Raw genomic sequence first — 24,915 nt, 5'->3', positions numbered from 1 at the left:
CTATTGACCTCATCCCCTTCCTAAGAGGCCTGTAGGGGGCGTGCATAAGCGCACCAATCATACCTACCATCCCTGTCCTATTGTTTTTTATTTTTCTTATAAGTATCTATCTCATGTATTCAAAACTATATTTATTCTTATACCTGTACCTTGTAAGCAATTGACAAATCAAATAAATACTAAATACTAAAAATAGAGGGAGAAAGGGAGAGGAGAGAAGAGGAGAGAAGAGGAGAGACAGAGTATTCAAGATGCCTTCTGAAAGATACTATAGAAACACATTATACTCACCGAATAGCCCATCTTTACAAATTTGAAGTTATTTCTACACATCCACAGCCATATTTAGTGCACTAAGATTCAGAAGTATTGAAAAATAAATATAAAATATATTTTCTGATTTCTCTTAGGCTACTGCTGACAAATAGCACGAATCTGATAGAGGAGGATTTACTGACAATAATAAAAGCAAGCCATGGATCAGGAAAAGTCTTTCAATAAATGCTAAAGAAATACTTGAGGTAAAGCAGAAGGTAAAGGAATTTGCAGGAGTACTATGATCCCCATGAACATTATCTTTACTTCAAGTCATTGTCATCATTACAATTATCTTCCACCCAGTCTCTGAGAGCCCAAAATAAAGTTCTTCTTTATTATTCAATATAATAAGGTTTGTGAGATAGGATGGGTTGAAATAATTAACATCCACATTCTTCTTACAAGCTCCATGGCTGAGCAGGCACTGGAACCTGGATTGAAGGTGACCTGCGTAAAGCAAAAACAATTTGAGTACAGGTATAGAATATAGGGGTGCAACCCCTTCCCTAGGCTTGTTTAGATTTTCTGCATGGAATTTTGCTATAAGGTGATCAGCCTGGATGTTCCTACTCTTTACCCAAGATAAGGGGTAGCCCTTCCATTTGATTAAGTATTGGAGTTGTCTCCTGTGCTACCTTGAATCAAGGATTCACTGCACCTCATAATGAGTTTGGCCCCCTATGACCACAGGGTCTGGGGGCTCATGGACTAGCAGCCTCAGGGTCGATCCAGCCATGGGTTTTAAGAGGCTACTATGCAGTACCGGGTGTATCCTCCCTAGCAGCTCAATTCTTTAAACCTGCACTTTTAAATATCAGAGTTTCAGTCACAAATTTTCACAGTTTCAGTCACAAATTGACTTCTGTGGACCTTACTTCATACTTAAGTCATCAGTAGAGGGGGCACGCATAAGTCCATTAACATCCCTGTCATTGTATTTTTATTCTCTTATTCTTGTTCTCATTTTTGTTTGACAAATTCTAATAAATAAAATAAATAAATCAGATTGGGCTAGGAATTCTTATGTTAGGAATATATAAGGATTGTTCAAACTAGAAAACCAAGAGTTATTTTAAAATATTGTGAAGCAGCCACATCAACCAGATTTGATCCTCTTTTTTTTTGGAAATGACCTTTGATAATCATAACATTTTTGTTCTTGTGACAATTTCCCAAAGTTTCAAAAGTTACTCTTGCAATGAAGGGAGAATGATCCCTGTCATCTGGATGGAAGACACCTTTCAAGTGTGTGATATATGAGGGGAGATTAAGGGATGTTATCATGTAATGATTGTATTTGATTCCTAGCCTCACCCGAGAATAACAGTCACACTATTTAAATCAAAATGAATTAAAATTAAAAACAAATTAAAATGTAATTGGATAAACTCTGGCTGGTGTTGCAACCATTCCTTCTTTGAGTAGCATTCTCTGATCTCATTTAATGATCTTAATAATAAATTCGAACCAGCTTTCTTGACATATCCAGAAAGAGCTTTGTTGTCAGGGCTTATGTTTGCACTCTTGCCAAAAGCAGTTTGTTTTATTTTTTATTTATTTATTTTGTCAATTGCTTACAAGATAATAGGTATAAGTAAAAACATAGTTAAGAATACATGGATACATATAACAAAAATAAAAAAATAAAAGAAACAATAGGACAGGGACGGTAGGTAAGATTGGTGCGCTTATACACGCTCCCTACAGACCTCTTAGGAAAGGGGTAAGATCAATAGTAGACAGTCTAAGGTTAAAGTTTTTGGGGAAAAAACCACAGGGTCAGGTAGAGTATTCCAGACATTGACCACTCTGTTGCTGAAGTCATATTTCCTGCAATCAACTTTGGTGCGATTAACCTTGAGTTTGTATCTATTGTTTGATCTTCTGTTGTTATGGTTGAAGCTGAAGTACTCATTGACAAGTAGGACATTGCAATGTATGATTTTATATACTATACTTAGATTGGACCGAAGGCGGCGTAGTTCTAGGTCTAGAATTTTGAGTCTCGTGGCATAAGGTATTCTAATGAGTAGAGGAGTGGAGAACTCTTCTTGTGAAATATTTCTGGACTTTCTCAACTGTGTTAATATCAGATACGTAATGTGGGTTCCAGATTGATAAACTGTATTCAAGTATTGGTCTAGCAAATGTTTTGTATGCTCTGGTTATTAGTGTAATATTACCAGAGAAAAAGCTACATAAGATTGGGTTAACAACTCTTAAAGCATTTTTGGCTATGTAGTTACAGTGGGCTCTAGCACTTAGATCATTAGAGATGAGTACTCCAAGATCCTTGACAGAGTTTGATTCATCAACAAGGTCTTGACTATTCAGCCTGTATTTTATTTTCTGATTTTTTTTTGCCAATATGTAGGACAGAGCATTTATTTGTTGAGATTTGAAGTTGCCATTTGATTGACCATTCTGATACATAGTCAAGGTCTTTTTGGAGGGTAGCAGTATTGTCTGTGGTGTTGAATAGCTTTACATCATCAGCGAAGAGAACGCAGTTGCTCTTGATATGATCACAGAGGTCACTCATTTAGAGTATGAAGAGAGTTGGTTCTAGAACACTGCCTTGAAGGACAGCACTGTTGACAGGTACAGAATTTGATAGGATGCTCCCAATTTTGACCCTTTATTGTCTATTCGACAGGAATGTTTCTATCCAGTTATGCAGGTGTCTAGAGATACCATAAGATTTTAGTTTTAGGAGTAGTTTGTTGTGTACCACTGAATCAAAGGCTTTACAGAAGTCTATGTAGATTGCATATATTGCTTTGCCCTGATTGAGTTGTGTAGTCCACATGTTTTTGCAGTGTAAGAATTTCAGATTACATGATAGCTTTTTCCTGGAACCAAATTGTTTATTAGAGAGTAGGTTGTTAGTTTCTAAGTGGAGGATGATGGATTGGTTAATAATTGATTCCATGACTTTACGGGTGATACAACTGTAATTTTCAACTAGGCTGGGGTCTCCCTTTTTGAATATGGGGGTGACCGAGGCTTGTGACCATAGCTTTGGCAAGGAGCTGGTCCTGAAAGATTTTTCAAATATTAGCTTAGAGGTTCAGCTTTGGCAGTGGATAGCTTTTTTAAGAAGTAGGCAGATATTCCGTCCGGTCCAAGAGATAGAGATAGTTTTAGATTGCGTAGTGCTTTTTCAACAATGTCTTCTGTAAAATCAATATGTATTAGATCATTGTAGTTGTCTGTGGTTAGACTAAGAAATACTGGGCATGATCCATTGCTGCTTACAAATACTGAGCCAAAGAATGTGTTAAAGAGGTTGGCTTTAATAGTGTCATTGTTGCAGTCTTTACTATTTGGTCCTTTCAGGGATGGGATGGATCTTGAGTCTTTTAGTTTGTTGTTTACAAAATTGTAGAAAGCACAGGTGGAATTGGTGCATAGAAGGTTTTCTTCTTGTTTAATGTGATAATTGGTGCATTCAGTTTTTATCTGGTGGCATAAATTTTTGTATTGGCTTTTGAAGTTGGCAACATGACCAGATTTGTTTTTCTGCCAAAGTGATCTCTTTTTGGATTGAAGCTTCCTTAATGTTATGGGTAATCTGTTTTTTCTGGTTTTTGGAGTTGTTTTTGTACATATAGTTTGATGATTCTTTTGACTTCAAGTAAAAATATGTTGTAATGGTATTCTACAGTATTGCATCCAGTGAATAGAAATTGCCAATCAAGGGATGAGAGATTGTTGTTTATAAGATCATAGTTGCCTTTTTTGAAGTAATAATTGGTTATTCTGTCATTGTGATGATTTTTGTGTGGACGTATGTTGGGACAAAAGTCAATCATGTTGTGGTCACTGTTGGAAAAGGGTTCTTTAATTTGTATTCTGTAAATTGAATTGCAGAAGATGAGATCGAGGCAGTTGTTAAATCTAGTGTTGTTGGTTATTAGTTGTTCTAGTCCCAGATTTGTTACTGCATTGTAGAAGGTTGCATGTATGGGTTCAATTGTACATTCATTAAGGGTCCAGTTAATATGAGGTAGATTGAAGTCACCAAGAAAGATAAAAGTGTGTGGGCAGGATGCTGCCCATGTTAGTAGTGTATTTAGCTTGTTTGCATGTTCAATGTCATAATCAGGGGCTCTGTAACATAGTAAGAACCAAAATGTGATATTTAAGGACAGTTCACAGACGATGGTCTCAGGAATAGCAAGCTCCTGGGTAACTTGGATGTTTTTTAGATATAGGGACTTTTTATAGAAGATAGCAACACCACCTCCTCTATGGATTTCACGATCTGATCAGTAAACATGATAGTCTCTTACTGTGGTAATGGAGTCAGGGAGAGATGCATTGAGACATGTTTCACAGACAAATATAATGTCGAATTTAGCCATATTTAGTAAGAGGAGAAATTCAGGTATTTTACTTACAAGGCTTCTTGCCTTGAGTAGCTTGCATTTAAGGCCAGTTGTGGTTGGAATAGAGGTAGTTGGGGTGTGCATACCTAGTTTTGAGTGATGTTGGATTGGAAGGGGTAGGGTTGGATGTGGAGTTGTGGGTTGTGTGACTTTCTGTTGATGCAATCAGCTCAGTAGTCAATGCATAGGTCCTTTTCTCCATTGTCTAGACAGTTTTTGAGTTCTACGCAGAGTTCATGGGAGAGGATTCTTTGCAGTATGGATAAGTCTGGTCTTAAGCGAAGTTTTCTGTGATTGGGATTGGTTTTTGCTATGGCATTTATTGTACGAATGAATATGCATTTGCTGGACTCATTTTTGCATATTTTTGCATACAACTCTACAAAATCTTAGGGCCACAGAGCCATCATTGTATTTGTACCCATGGCCATATCTGGTTATTTCATATGATATCTTCAGGAGAGATGTTTGTTGTATTTGAGTTGCTTGTGATATCATGAACTTTGGTGATGACATCTGATTCGTTGGTGTCTTTGAGACCAAATAAGATGGCATTTGGATGTTTCTGTTCATGTTCCATGGTGCTTCTGATGAGTAAGGAGATATTTGTAGAATTATTTGAAGGGATAGTAATTGTTTGTGGCTGTGGTTTGGTGGTTATTTTTGATTGTAGTTGTGATTGTAGTTGAGGTAGTGGTTGTGGTTGTTGTGGGATTTGATTTTGAGCTGATAGGTACTCACTTATCTGTGCTTTATTTTTTTTTTCAAGAGAAATTAGGCTTGCTTGTATAGTTGCTAAACATTTCTTCTATTGAGTGAACAAGTGATTCTATGCTTTCAACTCTGTCAGGTAGGGTACTCAGTTTGTTTAGCTTAGGAGAACATGATGGACATAGATAAAAGAATGTATCTGAATTTTTAACCATATCAGCTAGGCTTTTGTTTGCGTTTAAGCAGGCAGGGTGGGCTAGATTGTCGCATAGGTGGCATTTGATGTAAAATTCGCTTTCATACTGAGAATCTAAGTAGAAAGCCCTAACTTAAGTAGCTGCAGTCCTCAAATAGATCTCAATGGTAATTAGGTTGGGAAAAACCCATCCAGAATTGGGGGTGGGGTGGGTGGGAGAGCCAAACATTTTAAAAAGGTAATTATTTATCTGTGCGTTAATACCTGACTGATTGCCAATGACAGGAACAGAAGTAGCTGAGAATAATTTGATAAAAATTAAGATAGTGATTCCACTTTTGACATGGTGGTAGTCTGCAATGAAAAATATCCACTATCTGTATATCTATACAGACTCTCAGTCATCCAGGTCATGACTGTCTCAAAAGTGCTTTTTCAAGAGGCAACTGGACTTTGTTTGTTTTTCCTTGAAGACATTTCACTTCTTATCCAAGAAGCTTCTTCAGCTCTAAAGTAACAGAACTGAAGAAGCTTCCTGATGAAAAACAAAATGTCTTCAAGGAAAAACAAAGAAAGTTTGGTTGCTTCTTGAAAAAGCACCTTTGGGATATCTACCAGCTCCACATCATATTTTCTCAAGTATGATATAAAAAGATAACATTTTGTAAAAAGGAATTAAATAAGAAGAATTGTTTTTGCAACACCCTTCTGCTATTTTCCAGCATATCAAACCTTTTCTTTCTGGGTGTTGGAAATCATTCCCTAAGGAATGGCTTGAATTTTAATGATTGACTGATGGATTTTAGAATGAGTTACATGTCTGAGGCATGTTTGATCATGTATTTGTAGCTCTCTAGAATTCATTACACTCTTAGCCATATGATTGATTTCATTTTGACTTCCATTGTTATTTCTCCATATTAGCTGTTCCAAGTTGCTTCCAACACATGAGGCCATTTGAAAGTCAGAATATTTGCAGAATAGCTGTAAAGCAGGTGTAAATTCCTTGGAGGAATGGGTTTAGACATTTCAGAGTTAGTTGCTTAAGGTTGATAGATTTGTTCCTTCAGGTTCTGAAGATCAGAGCTATGTGAGTCCACATAAATATACAGTTCCAGTAGATCTTTCTTTAAATCATCTAGTCTTTGAAGAATGTATGCTTGATATTGACTAAGTAGTTGACTAAATGCATTTTTCATTGAGGCTTCCTCTATCAGTTCTGCTAACAGTATCAATGTTGGATTTTTACAGATAGCCTTGCTGCTGTATTCAAGGCCCTCACATCATTGTTACTGTTCACCTCATAATTAAGGCAGGTGTTCAGCTTTATTTTCAGATAATAATGGTCTTATAACAAATCACTTGAACTGCCAGTCTTACAGTTTTCATAAAAACTAGATATTCCCACATTTTATTTAGCATTGAAATAATTGAGCTATTACACTTTACTAAAAATTCCCTTTCCATCAAAGTTCTCAGTAAGCCATTTAATTCTTCTCACATCCAACTGTGACATTAAAATACAAGGTTGTGGCTTAGATTTTTTAAATGATAATTTCATTAAACATTACAATTAAAAAGATAAAATGTAATAATACAAGCTAAAACATAAAAGAGTGAAAAGCAGAAAGAAAAACTAAAGAAAAGAAAAATAGAAAAGAAATAAAAATAAAATATAGTCAAGGAAAGCGAATGATGATATTGAGAAAGAACAATATAAAATTTATTGTTGAAGTTTGTACAACAGTCTGGCACCTGGTTTTATTTAAGAATAGATAAAAAATGGACCATCTAGCTATTAACAAACTATATTATTCAACACTAAGCCATCTAAGTAGTTTTTCAATATTGTGGCAAAAAGTACATAATAACATTTGGGACTCGGCAAAGTCAGAAAATCCAGTCAATATTCAAGTTATCTTTCCAGTTTTTCAGAACCATTTGAAAGTGTCTGATTCAAACAGCCAATGCCATTTTCTTCAAATGTTTGACTCAAAAATGTTATTTGGTCAAATCTCATTTAAACTGAATCACCCATTTGAAGTTTCAAAACATTCCTAATATAAACCGTGCCTTTGTGGATTGCTCACAAACCATAATTAAACAAGCCACAAATTAATGCAGTATATGAACAGGTCAAAGACACAACTTTTCCATTTATTGTATCTATGTTTCCAGATCATCTTTATATTGTAGCAGTTTTGGAAAACATGCAGAAAACTTCAGTGGAAAGAAAAAAACTACCATCAATCTGGTCTTTATAGGTTGCATTCAGAAAGAAACTGACTGACTTTCCATTATAATTCCAGTGTGCCCATTTTCTAAAAAGGAATATTTGTGTTCCAAGGATATTTGAGAGAGGCAAAGTACAAACAATAACTGAAGGGCAGCTATACAAACTAAATAAAGCAGTGTGACATTAAATATTTATATATATATATATATATATATATATTTGTTTTCTGAGGTTCTCATGGTATTTGTATGTGGATCTTTGGTTGTTCGGTTTTCTCCGCGTAAAATTCAAGTATCTAGGCAACGTTTCGATGAAGTCTCATTCATCATCTTCAGGCTTCTGTCTCCGGCTCTGTGCTTCTCAGAGTAATGGAGATTGCAGCTGCTTCCTCCTTTTAACTGCCAGTGGGGTGGGACTTGATTGGGTGGGGGCTTGGCTGTGTTCTGATTGGGTGGGGGTGTGTTCTCATTGGTAGGGGGTTTGGCTGTGTTCTGATTGGTTGGGGGTTAGCCGTGTTCTGATTGGTTGGAGGCGTGTTCTGTTCAGGTGGGGGCTTGGTTGTGCTCAGGTTAGTCTTAGTTGTTGGGGATTTGAGCTGGAGAGTTGTGATCTGGCTGTTTGGCTTCTAGTTCGTGGTCCTGCTGCATCTTCATAGTGGGTGTCGGTTTGCTTCATGTATGGCTCAGAGGGTTTGAAGTGGGTAGTGATGCAGCTGCAGTGCAGCTTCTGGTCCATGGTCGTTTCTCATTTTCTGAATGGGTGGGAGTCTGTTTTCTACATGGCAGTGTGGTGGTGGTATCTTGTGTGGCTCTCATGGGTGTGGGTCCGGTGTCCTTCTTCATGTTAGGTACTCGTCTGTTCATGAGGGCGGGTTTCCAAATGGCTGGAAGGCGGGAGGTGTCATCTCGTTTGTTCATGCTGTGTGGGCGTTTTTCTATCTCTATGGCTTCTCTGATTATTCTGCTGTTGAAGTGTTCGGTTTTGGCGATAGTTCTGGTATTTTTAAAATCAATTTCATGTCCTGTGGCTTTGAGGTGTTGGACCAGGGAAGAGGTCGTTTCTTCTTTTTTGATTGAGTTCTTATGTTCTTCAATGCGTGCACTTATTCTTCTGTTAGTTTGTCCAATGTATGTGGTAGGGCAGGCAGTGCAGGGGATTTCGTATACTCCTTGGTTTTCTAATTCGATTTTGTCTTTGGGGTTTCTTATGAATGAGAACACACCCCCACCCAATCAGAACACAGCCAAGCCCCCACCCAATCAAGTCCCACCCCACTGGCAGTTAAAAGGAGGAAGCAGCTGCAATCTCCATTACTCTGAGAAGCACAGAGCCGGAGACAGAAGCCTGAAGATGATGAATGAGACTTCATCGAAACGTTGCCTAGATACTTGAATTTTACGCGGGAAAACCCGAACAACCAAAGATCCATATATATGTATATATATATATATATATATATATATATATATATATATATATCTCACTTAATAACCATGCTTCTGTAAAATATTTCTGAGAAACTTAAAAGATAAGAATCATTCAACAAATATGCTAATCATTGTGATGAAGTACTAATTTTTCAATGTTTGAATCAAACTTTTGATAATTATCTCTCTGGAAAACTAAAAGTTCCACATTCTTATTAATAAGAAAAAATAATAATGATGCATCAGATCTGTGAAAAGCTTTGTTTTCTGTCTAATGCTGACATTCTTAGTTCCACTGGTCAAATGCATCTATAAATAACCATCTTGTATTTTATACATTCTGTGAAACTGTCTGAAGAATTTCAAGCAAGGGATTGCTGTTAACTTAAATTGTGTTTGAACACTTACATAATGTTCATGCGAGACAGAAGCTGTTCCACATGGTCATTAGATTTATCATGCTTGAAATATCTCTGATAGCAATGTGATATGATAATATAGGCTATATACTAAGGGCATATAAATTTTGAGCTTTGAGTGGCATGCAAAGGCTCACACTGTAAAATTAACTTTTGTTTCACATTTTAACTTCCTATATTTGTGTGCTGGTTCCTAATAACAAAATCCCATAAGAAAACTAATACCCATAAGAAAACTAATACACAGATTTTTTTTGTTCTTGATCTGCGGAAAGTAATGTTCCTAAGGTTTTGTTGTCCAAAATTATAACTCCATCTATTGATTAAGAAAAACACAGCAGATGGAAAAAAACAAATAGAAGAAACAGCAGGTGAGTTTGGGAGTGTGAGATTTGGTAGATTTTATGAGATTAAATATCTGGAATTCTTAAAGGGGTGTAATCATGGCATATTTTGAGGATCACATTTTGCCCTTTACTCCGCAAAAATGCACTGCTCCCCCCCGATCTCCTCCAAAGCATGGGCCAAAATGGGAGAAGCGCCAAAGGGCCATAGTTTGCATCCCCAATATAGGGCAATTAGTATTTCCCTAATATTCTCTACAAGTTTGCCATGTCATCAAGTGTTAAACCTTGTTAAACCTTGTTTTAAACAATAGCCATTGGGGCTGCTCAGTAGATCTAGATGATTGTTCGGAGTGACACTTCACTCCTGGATAGAAAGAGTTGGATTTTAGGAGCCAAGCTGGAAAAATGTTCTGTCCCCACCAAAGTGGTCTCTTTCCCAGTCTTCAGAAAAAACTTTTACAGCCCATGATTAGCCTTGAAGGTCATCTTAAAATGCCAGACAGATGTGATGGAACAGGCTTTCTCAACCTTGGCAACTCCCAGAATTCCCAGAAAATTCTGTTAGTTGAAGTCCACATATTTTAAAATTTTATTTTATTTTATTTATTTGATTTGTCAATCGCTTACAAGATAATAGGTATAAGTATAAACATGAGTAAGAATACATGAAATAGGTATAAATATATGGGGACAATAGGACAGGGACAGTAAACACAATGGTGTACTTATGCACGCCCCTTACAGACCTCTTAGGAATGGGGTGAGGTCAATAGTGGATAGCTTGAAGTTAAAGGTGTGGGGGTTAGAGGATGTAACAACAGAGTCAGGTAGTGTATTCCAGGCATTGACTATTCTGTTGCTGAAGTCGTACTTTCTGCAATCGAGTTTGAAGCGGTTTACATTGAGTTTGTATCTGTTGTGTGTTCTTGTATTGTTGTGGTTGAAGCTGAAATAGTCATTGACTGGTAGGATATTGTAACAGGTATTTTTTTGTGCTACACTTAAGTCTAACCATCTTAAATCACCAATTAATTAATTAAATCACTAATTAATTAATTAAGTCTTAAATCACTAAGGTTGACAAACAGTGATATAGATACTGGTTTACGAATGCTCATTATCTCCTATCATGTTTTCTCTAAGGACCTATAAAATACTGCCCAAAACTTCTTTTAAAAAGCAAGGTCAGTATTCTAAATATATCCTAAATGGACTATGTCATCATACATCAGTGATGGATCAATACATTATTTATGATAAAATACAGAGGGTGGAATTATCTGTAAATGCAAATCAATACCCAACATAAAACAGACTAACAGCTGCACTGATAAGATATCATGAAGGGTTGTTAGAAATAAATTGCTCTAACTGCCACTTGCTATTTTTAATCCCAGCTAACAGTATGAAGATTGCTAGAATCAATAGGAGTACAATATGGCGCCAAGAGTATTCTATCATACAGCATTCAAGGATCAGATATATCACAAGCTGAAGTCCAGTGAAATAGAGATGTTCAGGCAACAATAAGTTTTAGCCCAAAGGATCTACAGAGCTTTAGACATATTTATTTTCTGCAGTACCGACTAGTAAAATAATGCATATAATAAATAACTATTGCCAGCTTAAAGCAGCGGAGATATTGTAAATCAAAGTGTATATTACTGCCAGAGGATGCAGGAGGAAGTGGAATTAGAACAATCAATAGTATCAGTAAAATTTAGATTTATTGATGTGTCGTAAAAATTTCAGATACAGACATTTTCCAAGCTCTGGGTGATTTGAGTCCACATTAAAAATAGGTAAAGTCAGGAACTTCAAGATACCTAATAATAAGAAAACATTTTTTCCTACTGATCTGCCTATCAAAACATTATTTGAAAGCTAAAGAGGTTGTGAGGAATATCTGATGGGAAGATTTTTGAATTTACACAGAGCACTGGCCAGGCATCTTGAGTATATTTTCAAATACATTTTCAGCCCTGAGCATTTTCTAGCAAAGAGCATGGCTATCTAAGGAAATATGTCTAATACTATTCCTTTTCTAATTGAAGAAATAATATTTCTTTTTAGTTTCTGCAGAACATCATCTGGAAACAATTCCTTTGCAGTTTAGAGTTTTAGTTTAGAGTTTTCAAATGGACAGTCCTTGCTCCATGATTTCATTAAGACTGTGGTCCTAAACACACAGTGACTGGACACACCACACTCATGAGTCAGTCAGCCACTAACCCATTCAAATCTACTTTTCACTAACTCCTGGCCATGACAATCACAGTAATTTGATAAAAAAAAAATCACATTTTTTTATCTCTAGTTCTTTTTTTTTTTTGTAAAATTAGGTATTCAGATGATTTGTGTGACTAAGGGAAGTTAACTGATGTACTGATAGTCTGTTTTGAGTCCAAAGTAATCCGAATATAGTTTTTCAGTCTTCTTACACTATATTAAATCTGATATTACTTGATTCAGTTGTTTTGGGAAAAGAACTAATAAAAACACTTCATTATATAAATTTAGCCAAAGAATGAGGATCCCCTTTTCTTTCTTTTTTAACCTATATTGTTTTACTACTGTAATCAAGATTTTTTAAATAAAATTATTATTAAATAAAATGTGCATCTTTCTATATGGAAGATAAAATAAACAGATGTTTTGGGGAACCAATTATGTTTAGAGGAAGAACATTGAAAAACTAAATGCACAGGTATGGTGTAGGTGGTACCTCACTCAATAGTAGTAACTGTGAGATGGATCTTGAAGTCCTAGTGGGCAACCACTTAAATATGAGTCAGCAGTATGCTGCAGCAGCTGCCAAAAAAGCCAACACAGTTCTAGGTTGCATTAACAGAGGAATAGAATCAAGATTACATGAAGTGTTAATACCACTTTATAATGCCTGGGTAAGGCCATATTTGGAATACTGCATCCAGTTTTGGTTCCCACGATGTAACAAAGATGTTGAAACTCTGGAAAAAGTGCAAACTAGAAGACCTCTAAAATTCCTTCCAACTCTGTCATTTTGTTCTCTTCTAACCCCAGGAAACCATATGTAGATCCATTGTAATTTTTTAAGTCATAGCCAAAATTGCTTCATGTTTCTTGAAAAGCATCCCCTACCAACTGGAATCCTTTGTATCTTATGGGAGCAAACACTTTTCTTTGAGTTCAAAATGAAAAGGCCCTATTGTAGTAAATATCCATGTGGCTGCACTTAGCCTTGCTACAGAGCTGGTAATTTAGTGCTATCTATTAATCAGTGTAATGACCTTTAATATTGATCCTATTTGCCGTCATCATCTCAGCATGATTTAACAATCCATTAGATTTGTTGTTTGGAAGCTGACTTATAAGAAAAAAATACAAGGGACAAACACACACACGCACAATACCCATGCACACAGTGAGAGGGGAGGGAAGTTCTCATTTTCCAGTCATTGAGTGAGGAAAATCTCATGTCCTTCTCTTTGATAAGTCAGATATTATCAGTCAAATCTGCCACATTTTCAAATTCATTATGCATTTTATAAGACATGATTATGCATTACAAACTTGAATCAACGTGCAGGTTTCTGTTTGATAGTAATGAGCCACATTTTCTTTAAAAAAGGAACAATAATGGAACAGATCAAAGCCCTACTTATTCAGCATTCTGTTCTCCCAGGGCAAATCCGATTATTCTGAGAAGACTCTGAGCAGAACATCAACCAAATATTGTGCAGAGATTCTGTTCCATCACAAATCACTTGGCCTCAGTTTAATTCAGTAAAAAGGGCTCCTGGGCATGTACTGGGCAAAGTAGGGCACAATAAACAGAGTTTGTGGTCCGTTTTAAATTTGTAACGAATACACATTCATGTTAACCTAAAGATTCTGACTGTAACATTTATGAAAATATTAGAAAGATTCTCTTGGAAGAATTTTAGAAGAAAAAATAAAAAGCCTAATGTTTGCAGGAGGTAATGGACTTTCCATAAACAGAGCAGAGAATGCCTTATTTTGTTTGTCTCCACATTACTTATACTGCTTTTACAAAGTGGCAAAAATGACAATTCTCCCACAAGTGAATAGCATCATTTCTCAACTGAAATTTCTGTTGGAAGAATGCAGTTTTGTGAAAATTGTCATTTTAATTAGCATCACCAAGCCATTGTTCAGGTGACATAAAATTTGTGCTTATTACTGCTATTTTGTCACAATGATTAGATTGCTCTAGTAAATCTTACTAGTTGGAGAATAATCTTAGATATTAGTCTTCCCAAGGGCATTATTGGAAGGAAATTGCTCCACAGCTAGGCAGAGGATAATCCACATTTTCCTCAATAATATCACAGAAATAAAACTATGTCATTTTTTTGCCAATTATCAAACTGCAAAGGAAATAGTTTCCAAGTAACTTGTCAAAATGCTATATTTGGTAAGACAACCAAGTTTCTGTAATGGAAAGGAAAATAGCACTCACTTCTAATACTCTCAAAAGGAAATTTCAATGGACATTCTCAGTCATCCAGTTCATGGTTGTCCCAAAGATGCTTTTTCAAAAAGCAACTGGACTTCATTTTTCCTTGAAGACATTTCTCTTCTCATCCAAGAAGCTGTTGAGAAGCAAAAGGTCTTCAAGGAAAAACAAAGTCTGTTGCCTTTTGAAAAAGTACCACATCTTCAAAAGAAAAGCAGCTTTCTCAAAATATAATTTTCATGTGCTCTTCTGACTCTGCCATGCCAAAGTAGTTTATTTACACACTTTGAAAACATTCACATTTTCTTGATTTAAACAGAGATCAACACCTGATGGATATGTCCATGTTATTTTATAGGTAGAAGCATAAAGGAATTTTGCCATTGGCTTCTTCTAGAATGTTTCTTTCCCAATCTTACCCATAGTTCTTAAATGTTCTACTGGTCTTCTAACTGGGTCTAGATACTAACCAGGTCCAAAACAACAGGAAAAACTACTGAAACTGTGGTTGGAAAATGAGTGGGTACAGATAGGTCTGGTTTACTTAGAGCAGGGCTGTCAAACTTGTGTTCTCATGGCGCCACCACGTGATGTATTGAAATTTTTTCCCTTCACTAAACCGGTGGGGGCAGGGCCAGCACACAACGCATCCAGCCTATGGGCCATGACTTTTACACCCTGACTTAGAGCTCGGAAAGGGAAGGAGCTTTAAGGAGTTGGATGTTAAGGAGATAGCAACATGTCAAAAATAACATCAATAGAGCAGCACATCAGATGGAGTGCTAATGCCACTATTTCACCACAGCTTCATGGATGATATTGTGGCTAAATATTTGTGCCATAAATACAATAAAAAGATACATGGAGTAATCTTATTTAGGTGTCAGTGCCTGAAGCATTTGACTAGTCAAGGAGTAGAGTTACAAATTAAATCCTTCCTTCAAAAGATTTAAAGGACCTTAAGCATGTTCAGCTAAATATATTGAAAATCCTTTAAGAATTTAGAAATTCTTAATGAATGTCTGAAAGCTGAACTATAAAGAGCTTGAGAATCATTGCATCCCTATATTTCCTCAAGCTCTTCTCATTGATAGCTTCAGCTGGTAGGTATTCTTCACTTTGCAAAATTCCAGATCTACTGAGGAGTTTTACTCAAGTTCAAGGATCTTCTTGTCTACAATGAGAAAGGATTGTTGAGGGTAGAGGGGAAATAGGGGAACAAAGGTATGTTGGATATGTTCGCTGCCTTGAGTTATTTTAAAAAATAATAAAGGCAGAATATAAATAAAAAGTATTGAAAAAAGAGACCATTATAGATTTGCTCATTCAGCATACAATCAAAAGGCATTTGATACATTTTTAGCTTGGCTTGGAATAAACTGTTTAGGAGAAATGGCCAGTGACAACTACTGTATTCCATTGATTTCAATGGACCTACTTTAAGGATGGATGCCATTGTGAATATATGTAGCTCCAAGCTGAATCATTGTGTTCTAGGTATTCTGTAAGCTTGTTTTTCTTTCTACAGACTTTTAATTATTTACCAGGCTAGATAAACTATCAATGCATGGTGAAGTAAATTTTATTGGTTGCAAGGTAGTTTGTCCTACTAACCATGACTGGGATATTCTTTCTTCTTCGATTGTTGTGGCTTATCTGATATTTGCTGCTTATCTGCTTATTAATTAATAGTTGTATGATGAGAAGTGGTATACTTACGTCTGCTCATTTCTTTAATTGGTAAGCCATCTTTGGTGGCTTCTATCTTGAATAGCTTGTGATGTAGCATTGTCAATGAGTCTGTTAGTGGTTGATTTATCAGAATATCATCGTAACTCTAGGAATTCTTTTGCATTTTTGGATCTGGCTTCCTTTAAGATGGCTACAGTTTTTCCCATCTGAAATTGTGACTGAATTCAATGCTTTGTGATATTAGGGACTCTTTATTATGTCTTCTAACTACCCAATGAATACATTTCAGTCCAGCTCATTGTGCCTATGGGATCCCCCTTTTAAAACTATATCTATAAAAATGACTACACATTTCATATTTCATTTGATCCGTTCCAAATCAGAATGTCTTGGACAAAAAAAGTTGAAGCTATGTAAAGCATTGCCGCAATTTTGCCAAAATATATTGGCTAGGATATCAAGATGCTTTAAAAACGAGTTTTCAAGATTGGGTGTTAGTGTTAAACTACTGTATTAAAATAAAACATTTTCATCTTTAGAATTTATCAACTGATTTTTCCCCTTTTCCTTCATTGAGATGAGATCAGCAACCAATTTCTAGATACCAAACTATAATTAGGTTAGCCTTTCATCTGTTTACATTCCACTGGTGATATTTTCAGATGAATGCTCAGGAAGAGATAGAGTAAATGAACATACTGGCAGGCTTTTGAAACTTCTACACTAGCTGCCAGCAATACCAAATTTCTGTACTAAAATGTCAATGTTAGACATCAGATGTCATTTTCGATCACTCCTAAAAGTCTCAGCTATTCATACTAAACCAGATGTTAAATATCATGAAAGAGCACTGAAGTTGTGCCTACATGCATGCAAATGCAAGATACATTGGTGTGTGCCCTTATCATTGCAAGGATTTGACAACTGCTTGGAAAAAAGGAAGTGTATTAGACAAAGAAAATTATAAGTGTGCTGGCAGAAAAATCCCCTCCTCCCCAAAAGTCTAGAAAATGGACTGACATTTTGAAAACTTGCTGCATCAAACTTGGAACATATGTTCAGCATTCAGACCAATTTTTAAAATACTTCATAGAAACACGATTATAGATTAGGATTTTATAATACAAGTGATATTTGCTCTGGAAGCAAACTTGAGGAGACAGAAATAATTACTTACAACTTTGTTCTACCAAATCATTTATACCAGGGGCCCCCAACTTGTGGGCCACAGCCTTTTTGCAGCTAGGCCATGTGGGTGGCCAGCTGGTACATGCATGCACAACCCCACTTATGAAAGCCTCGCAGGCGCTCTTGGCACTACTCGTGTGAATATCGCAGGAGCTCTTGGCCTCACTCATGCAAGCAACAGATGTTCACATGCACATGTGTGTGTATGCACCTGATCCTGCCATAAAACCACCCCCTCTTTCCCCCTCCCCTCTGCTCTGAGCTGCCAGCCCAGAAAGGATGGGGAACTCTGATTTACACTTATTATCTATTGGAAAGAAAAGAGAAGTGAAAGAAAGCCATATATTTAGTCATAGCAGTTTTTCAGGGGCAACTCATATTTTATTTAAATATCATATTGCAAAATCTTTGGGCAATGATGTGACATATGAGTTGGCAAGCTGCAGAACATGCACTTCGAGTAATACCCAAGCCCCTCTTAGCAGATTGTGAGTTTACCTGGATTATGTACCAACACATCCAGTTGACTTTAGAAAAGTCTGAGGAACATAGGACATTGTTTCGAATGGATGCTAGATAATTGAGAAAGCCAAAGAATTCTAAAAAGAAGTTAGTGTGCTTCATCAATTACAGAAAAGTCTTCATTTCTGCCAATCACGTCAAGCTGTAGAAAGTGCTCAGGAAAAAATGGCAATCCTAGAACATCTCAAAAATAGATAGATAGATAGATAGATAGAGATAGAGATATAGAGATAGGTAGAGATATATAGATACAGATTATTATACAGATTATGATATATGATATAGATATAGTTATAGACGGTCACTCATGCCCTAGTCACTTCATATATATATATATGTGTGTGTGTGTGTGTGTGTGTATGTATGTATGTATGTGTATATATATATATATATATATATAGATAGATAGATAGATAGATAGATAGATAGATAGATAGATAGATAGATAGATAGATCGATCTTTGGTTGTTCGGGTTTTCTCCCGCGTAAGATTAGAGTATCTAGGCACGTTTGATGAAGTCTCATTCATCATCTTCATCTTGAATGAGACTTCATCGAAACGTTGCCTAGATACTTCAATCTTACGCGGGAGAAAACCCGAACAACCAAAGATCCACATATAAATACCCGCGAGAACCTCAGAAAACATATATAGATAGATAGATAGATAGATAGATAGATAGATAGATAGATAGATAGATAGATAGGTAGATAGATAGATAGTTGGTCTGGAAGAAGATGAGTTCTAAAATTATAGAAAAAACCTTCAGTAACCTGCACTATGCTGATGATACTATCTTTATAGTCAAATATGCAAAGGATCGTCAAGCTCTAATATTAAAAGAGCCCAGTTCCAAAATGGAACTAAAATTAGAAATAAAGAAGACCAAACTAATGAGGACAGTAGAACAACTAGGCTTAGAATTGGCAATGAAGATTCAAAAGTGGTTAATAGCTTCTGCATTTTAGACCATGTTATGTTTCACTCATTACTTCCTTAAGTGATGGAAGGAAAGTTCTCCATCCTTCATATATTAGACAAAATCCCAGATTTTTAAAATCTGTATCTTATCATATTAAATAACAAGGTAATGATGAATTCTAATTAGATATCTCAGACAAGAGACATTGAACAAACTTTAAAACCTTTAAAAAATACTAACATAAATTCTTTTGATATGTCTGTGCTGTCATGCTCACACACACATACATAACTTTGGTTTAGTGAGCTTATTAATATTCCCCTACCAAAAATTCCCTTCACCAAAAACCCAGAACTGTCCCAATGAAGTCTAGGCACAAGCAGACCAATGCTCCTCAGAGCAACAGCCAATGAGTCCACAAGGCACTTGAAAGTTTCCCAATCAAAATAAATCCACCAGGCAAAATTAAATCCACAATACAAAAGGGTTCACAAGGCAAGAAATGTCCAGAGTTCACAAGCCATGATCCAAGTCAAGGCAGTGTCAGTCCAAAGCAAGGCAAGAATCACAACACAGCTAGGAAATAAATATATTGTTCCCATCATTATTTCCATCTGTCTGCTGTACTAAATAGCCAGCTTCTGGTGCATCCCGGTCCAGAAGGGCAAGGCTTTCTCCTCATGAGTAATCTGGCTGACCTTCTTAGCTCCTGCCTTTTCTTTGCCCTACATGTTCTTGGATAAAATGCAGAAGGCAGTTCCTCATCACTGATTGGCTGCAGCTACATGTTTTCTCTACCTGAAGCCTCAAGGCTGTCCTTCTGCAGCTGTGCTTGAGCCAAATCCCTCTCAGACAGCTGCTTGGAGCCATTAACCAAGTCCCCTCCAGACGTGCCTGGAGCTGGCTCATTTTCCTCCCAGCTGACATCTGGAGAGAAATCTGGGGAAGCATCCAGGAGAATTATCACAATGACCTTGCTAAGAATTATTAAATATTATAAGGACATGATTTCTTTGTGACATATACAATGATTAAGAATAGAAACAATATAGGGCAAAGTTCTAGAATTTTAGATTCTTACATCTTTAAATTAGAGAATTTATGGTATGCCACCAGCCCGCCTTTTCTCATTTCCTTCCCCTATGTTATCTAAAATTCCCCAAACACTCCAAACTTCCACAAATGTCTTTGTTGTGGAAAGACTTGTGACTGACTCCTCCATCTGTCAATATTATTTTTGTTCCATTATGCAAAAACCAATGCTGACCAGTTAAAAAAAACACACCAAAACAATCTCTGATGAGTTTATTCTCTTAGGAAGTTTGCATTTAAAAAGAGAAAAAGAAAAAGTGGGGAAATCTATTATACTTTTAAATCTTGCAATTTATCTTGTTTCTAACATTGTCATTTCTTTTTCTAACCCTGCTAGATTACACAGGCTGTCCATTCTACAAGGCTTTAAGAAGCAAAGCTAATGTGGAGGCTGTTAGGGGCCGGATGGAGAGCAACGGGTTGAAACTAAACCCTGGCAAGACTGAGTGGCTCTGGGTTTGGGGTTCTTTGGACCAGGGAGAATTGCCACCTTTGGTCTTGGCACTGCAAACAGACCCTATGCGTAATGTGGGGGTTCTCTTGGACTCATGACTCCTGCTCAAACAGCAGGTGGTGGTGGTGGTGGCCAGGAGGGCCTTTGCGCAACTGAGGGTTGTGCACCAGTTATTCCCTTTCCTAGATCAACAATACTTACTCACGGTCACTCATGCCCTAATGCAGTGGCCCACATGGTTTTGTGCAGACCTTGGTATGCACATATATCACTCTCTCGCGGGAGCTGCATTGGTTGCTGATTTCCAGGTGCAATTCATGGTGCTGGTTGTCACCTTTAAAACCCTTCATGGCTTGGGACCAGGTTATCTGAGGAACCATCTCTTACCAGTCACATCTACCCAACCTAACGGAGTGGGGGAGGCTTGGAATATTGTGGGTCCCATCCCCTAAGGAGATACATCTGGTGGGACCAAGAAGAAGGGCCTTCTCTGTGCTGGCTCCCTCTCTGGAACATCATTCCCCCAGCAATAAAAGTGGCCCCCACTGTAACACTCTTCAGAGTGTTACCTTCAGAAGGTGCTGAGGACCTAGTTCTGCCAGCAGGCTTGGGGATCACAGGGCGCGATGGAGCCCATTAAACGGCTTGTGTGATATGTTGTCGCCGAGGAAGGGGTTATTTTATTATATTATTTTATTAATTTTTTTATTATTAGTTTTTTTTGTTTTTTATCTCTTTATATTCTTGCAAGCCGCCTTGAGTCACCATGTAAAAATAGGCAGCAATATAAATTTCCTAAAATAAAATAATGTGGAGGTTTATTGAAGCAAAAACATTGACCCTAAGACAGAGCTGCACAAGCCATCTTTCCTAGTCTTCCCTGGTTGTACTCAGCCTTCAAAATCCTTTGGGGCAACTTTCAAAGTCTCTGAAGAACTGCCACTGTAACATAACAGAGGGCAAATTTGTTAAATAGGTACTCAAGTTATTTAATTAACTTTGCATTTATAACATGGTCAGTGCTCATCTTTATATGGCAGGCTATTGTGTGCTCGAGTCATTGTGCTGATATGGCTTTGGGTCTCTAGAAAGACTTACTTTCTAAGATCTTTTCACGGATATCCACAAAGAGATTAGAAAGGGACAAGAAGCAGCCATGAAATGACAATGCTGTCTTGCATTTGCATACCTGACAAGAGCCTGGATGTATTTTTAGCTAGAGTCAGCAGGATCTAATCGACTTCAGAGAGTAGATTTTGGCATTTCAATGCTGAACACTCAATGTGTAGCCTTAAGGAAATATAATTGGTCTTTTTATATGTAAACCTGTTACATTTGGTCCTAATGTTGAAGAACATATCTTCCAAAAGCTGATGATTTCAGTTTTTATGAACTTCAATATCTAGTCCTTGATATATTATTATATATTTTAAATTAATTCAAATCTCCCTCCCTCCCTCTATCCCTCTCCCTCTCTTTTTCTCTCCTTTTTCTCTCTCTCTCTCCCTGAGAACATGCTAGCTCATTTATGATTGGTATAACTGCAGGTATATCAAAGCTAGGTAAGAGGGGCTTCAAACTCAGTCTCCAAAACAGGCTCTCGGGTCCATGGCAGCACCAACAAGGCTTCTCTGCAATCCATAAAAGGAGCTGCATCTTTGTTCATAATCCTGTGGCTGCTGCCAGGAAAAGGTAGGGCTACTTTAAAGCATTGCAGACAGGAGTTATCACAGACAATCAGAGGGAAGTGGGCAAATGATAATATTGCTACTGTGATATTGCAATATACAAAGGTTATATGATGTACTGACAGTCTTCATTACTATCTTTAAGGAAGATCAAACTGCTGCATTAAGACCGAAAATGGCCAAACTTCTTCAAAATGGCTTCTGGAGTTAGAAAAGGCTGTATTCTGTTATTGCTCCTCTTCTTCGTGGCCCTCAAGTATGTTACGGGACAAAAAACACACATTGGGAAAAGCATTCATTGTCGCGTTGAGCGACCGGTCTGTTGTTTCGCCTTTCTGGTTGATTGCTGAATTCCTCTCAGAGAATAACCCTTGCCAGGGTGAGATTTAAAGTAGCCCTCACAAGGGCGAGACAGTGGGACCCTCGCAAGGGTGAATTAGTCCTCGCAAGGACGAAGTTTAAAGTAACCCTCGCAAAGGTGAGAAAATAGCCCTCACAAGGGCGAGATAGCGCGGGACCCTCGCAAGGGTGAGGCTAGGCAAGACTCTCGCAAGAGTGATTGCCAAGCAAGCGAAGAAATAAAACACACAAAACACAAGAAATCTTCAAAATGAGGCAGCACTTTGAGCCTGGGGAAGATGGGATTCCCGGCTGCCCTGGAACAGATGGAAATGTTCGGGCTTCTGGGCTTTCTTGCTCCTTCCTCTTCCCCAGGCTTTTGCTGTCCTCTTTTATTGTGCTAATTCAAGGGAGGGGTGAGAGAGGAAATTTACAGAAAGGTAAAGAGATACAATGTTAATCTTTTAGACCAGTCTACGTGACATGAGCCATATACTCTGTAGGTGATACTTTGTAACAACTATAGATAAGCAAATCTTCTTTGAATTGTCTGAGGTTAATCTTTTATTAACTCCCTTCCTGTCAGTGCTTTTTCCTTCTATAATGTTCTGAACTGAATACGTGCCTTTTAGCAAGATTTCTTCCTGTGGAAAAATACAAGACAGAACCAAGATAAAATAGTCACAATTCCTCCTTTTCTTTATTTTTTTGTGCTCATGACTCTAGGTAGAGTTCTTTCTCTTCCAGAGTAGTCTCACAAGGTGGCAACAAGCCCTTCGGTTTGTTGATGCCTTGCAGAACCAGCTCATACGAGGAGAAGTCCTCATCCCCCGAGTCGTGGCTGGACCGAGTTAAGAAATTTTCTTTGGGAGAAAAGAAGTTATTAATGTCTATTTCCTCCTCTGACTCTTGGTCAGAGTACCATTCCAACAGCGGTTTTTTGACCAGATCTTTTGACTCAATGCTGGATGTAAGAAAGCTAACTGTTGATGACCAACAGCTAAAGCTGCTGCACCTGTGACTGCACCTGCTGCCCCAAGGCCTAATAATACAGATAGTGTTATAGCTGTTATTACTTCTCTTTTTTGATGAAGGGGAAATTGTGGAGGTTCAAGTTTATTAATAAGTTCTGACCCTGGATAAATTGTGATCTTTGGAATCAGTGTTACCTGAATGCAAAAGGATTTCTGAGCAATAAGAACATCACCATGAACACAAGCAGTTGCTCCTGTGGAGCATGCCCATATAGAATTATTACCTGGGATAAAGAATTGTCCTTTGAGACGAGCTGTGAGATTGCCATTGGAGGTGGTGTATACAGGAGCATAGCCTCCAATGTTAAGGTCTAATCTTTCTTTTGGTAAATATACATCACAGTGATATCCAGATGAAACCTTCTGACAATATTGAGAGTGACTGGCAGGTATGTTTCCTAGGCAACATCCCTTACCTACTATGTCAGTGATAGTGATGGAGGAAGTATTCCATCTGCATTGTGTGTCACTGGTGGAGTTACTAATAGGTTCATTGGAAGCTACTGCTTCATAGAATGGTGGCAATTCAGATAAGCAAAGCCAACATTGATCAGTTTTGGATGAATCATTAAGTGTAGTTGCTAACAATTTGTAAGAAGAATTAACCAATTGTACTAATGGATTCACCTGAATATTGGGTTTTTGTAGAAAGTTTGATTTCAAATTGTGATTGGGACCAATATCATAATTAGACATAGATATAGAAAGACGAATTGTAAAAATATTCCCTTCATCTCCTAGACCATCCCACTGACGTCCTCCCCAAGTAAACCCAACCATCCATTGTTTTTTTGTAAGTGTCTTTCCTTTTGCAGTAAATGTGATTCTGAGTGGATTTAGTCTCTGTCCACAACAAGGCATTGAAGAGCAGGGAAGATGTTCTTGAGCACGGGTAATATGAATATAGTCATTTTTGGTAGGTGCTTCCCACCAGATATGACCTGTGGATACACAACTCCATTTTTTACAATATCTGTCAACTACCCCACCGCAGGCAGCACGAGAAGTACCAGTACTGTGAGCAGGACAAAAATATAGTCTAAAGTTGTGAATAGGTGCTGGAGAACAGGAGCCTTGCTTGTCCCATATATCAGCTTGTAGTTCTTTATCTGCAAATTTTTCTACTCCTGTCCCCATTTCAGCAAAATCCATGAAAAGCTGAGGAAACCATGGCCATCTAGTATAATTAGTGGTGGTGTTTAAAATATTTCCTTGAAAATCAAGGATAGTCCAGGTATATTTTTGAGGTTGATGTTCATTTGTAGAAGGTTGTATGCTTCGAGGAATGCGATGATAGCCAAATCTTGGAACAGCACGAGATGCAGACCGCTTAGAGATGGAGTTGTCAGCGATGAAGACAGGATACCCAAGATGGCGAGCTCGAATGGGAGCTGTAGTCTTACGATGAGTGTCATCAGGGATGAGGTGGCGTCTTCGCACGACAGGTGTTTTGTAGTGAACAGGAACCCAGGAAGATGA

General features: G+C 37.4%; 1 long non-coding RNA gene across 1 annotated transcript in view; it reads left to right on the top strand.

Annotated features, from left to right (window-relative positions):
- LOC148126439 (uncharacterized) overlaps positions 1 to 22,355 on the top strand; it is a 41,788-nt gene extending 19,433 nt beyond the window's left edge. Inside the window, exons 2-3 of the long non-coding RNA XR_015743283.1 lie at positions 21,923 to 22,067; positions 22,209 to 22,355. This is a non-coding gene — a long non-coding RNA (uncharacterized LOC148126439). The remainder of the gene's footprint in view (positions 1 to 21,922; positions 22,068 to 22,208) is intronic.
- Positions 22,356 to 24,915: the final 2,560 nt, after the last annotated feature.

This window comes from Pseudonaja textilis, chromosome 3 (assembly GCF_049901715.1).
Source record: "Pseudonaja textilis isolate UNSWEBS1 chromosome 3, rPseTex1.2, whole genome shotgun sequence".
NCBI classification, from domain to species: domain Eukaryota; kingdom Metazoa; phylum Chordata; class Lepidosauria; order Squamata; family Elapidae; genus Pseudonaja; species Pseudonaja textilis.
This window is presented reverse-complemented; position numbering and strand designations above follow the sequence as displayed.